The sequence below is a fragment of the Triticum urartu genome, chromosome 2, assembly GCF_003073215.2.
Source record: "Triticum urartu cultivar G1812 chromosome 2, Tu2.1, whole genome shotgun sequence".
NCBI lineage: Eukaryota > Viridiplantae > Streptophyta > Magnoliopsida > Poales > Poaceae > Triticum > Triticum urartu.
Genome location: NC_053023.1, coordinates 356,871,077 through 356,872,783, shown reverse-complemented (window position 1 = coordinate 356,872,783; position 1,707 = coordinate 356,871,077).

Here is a 1,707-nt window from a genome sequence, read left to right as displayed (position 1 = left end):
CATCATAGCCCACCCCTAGGGTCAGCACTACGCACGGCCGCCAACACATAACCTATAAACACCAGAAACTAGTTGTAACTCCTGGACAGAGGACGAGAGGGGTCGGTAAGTCGAGCGGGGTCATATTTGAGGGCCCAATGTGTGGTAGTAGCTGAATCTTAAATCACGCATATAGATCTCAGTTCTTAGGGACGACCTCAATGAAACAACCCACCATGTACTCCTACATGGCCTCTCATCGATACCTTTACCAAATCATGTTCAACACATCCCTCACATTACCGACGTAATCATTTCACTCTAGCCCATCACCCAGATGAACCAAACCTGACACAACTCTAAGCATAGCAGGCATAGCAAGGTAGTAAACACATACATGGCACAATCAACTCCTACACATGCTAGTGGGTTTCATCTAGTTACTGTGGCAATGACAGGTCATGCAGAGGATAAGGGTTCAACTACCGCAGCACACAGCAGTTTGAAACGTTGTTGTCTTAATGCAGTAAATGAGAGCAGGAGCGAGAACATGGGATTGTATCGATATGATCAATGGGGCTGCTTGCCTGATGGAGTTGTAGTAGGGTACTGCCCTTCAGTTGGATACTCGAGAATATCCTCGGAGGTAGAACCTACCACGAAAGACATCACAGAACACAATCATCACATGGCAATATGCAACAATATGATGCATGCTATGACATGGCAATATGAGGTGTCCTGGCTAATGCATTGTGAAACAAGTTGGTTTGAGTCCATTTGAATCAAAGGTTCAAATGGAAGCTTATGTTATTAAGTCATATAAGTGCATTTGCTTGTTTCACCTAAACAACAAGGTTAAAGTGTTTTGTCATGCATGAAACCATTACAGATGGAAATATTGAATTTTTCTGATCAAATTTCATATATAAATCTTTGCATTTGGAGTTACAGATTAAAAGTTATGAATTTTTGAAGTTTGTGGTATTTTCTGGAATTTCCTGTATAAGAATAATTCCAGTAATTGAATTATTGCGTCAGCATTGGGTCAGGGTGACGTCAATGGTCAACAGGGCTTGTCCAGGTCAAACCTGACCAGTGGGACCCGCGTGTTAGTAGTTAATTAACTAACTAAATTTAATTAGTGCTAATCTATGTTAATTAGTAGAGCGGTCCCACTTGTCATAGACTCAGGGGGAGTCAACCTGGGCCCACACAGGGTCAACTAGGGTCAAACAAAGTCAAACTCGCCGGCGTTTAGCCGCCGGCAAGGCCAGACGTGGCGGGGCAGTGCGGGTTTCATGCTCCGACGACCAAATGGGCGGCAGAGAGCATCTACGCGTAGCTGGGAGCAAGCCGCGTCGTTTGGTGGCAGTGGTGGAGCTCGGGGTGGCCGGAAACGTCGCCGACGATGAGTTGTGCGGCTGCCGGAGCTCGGGTGAGGTCGAACCCGAGGCTACGGGGCACAGCGAGGCGCGTGGAGTAGTGCTACGGGTTCCTGTGAGTGCGGTGAGTGCGTTGGTCACAGTGGTGTGGCCGGTGGTTGGCCGGAGTCACGTCGGCGACGAGCTCGGCGGCGGCGGCGGGTGAACGTGGTGCGGTGCATACGGTGCAGGAGAGAGTTAACGGAGAGGGGGAGGACGGAGCTGAGCTCACGGCGATTGCAGCAAGCGTCGAAGCGGGCTCGGGGAAGACCGGAGCTGAGCGGGGCGACGATGGCGATCTCGG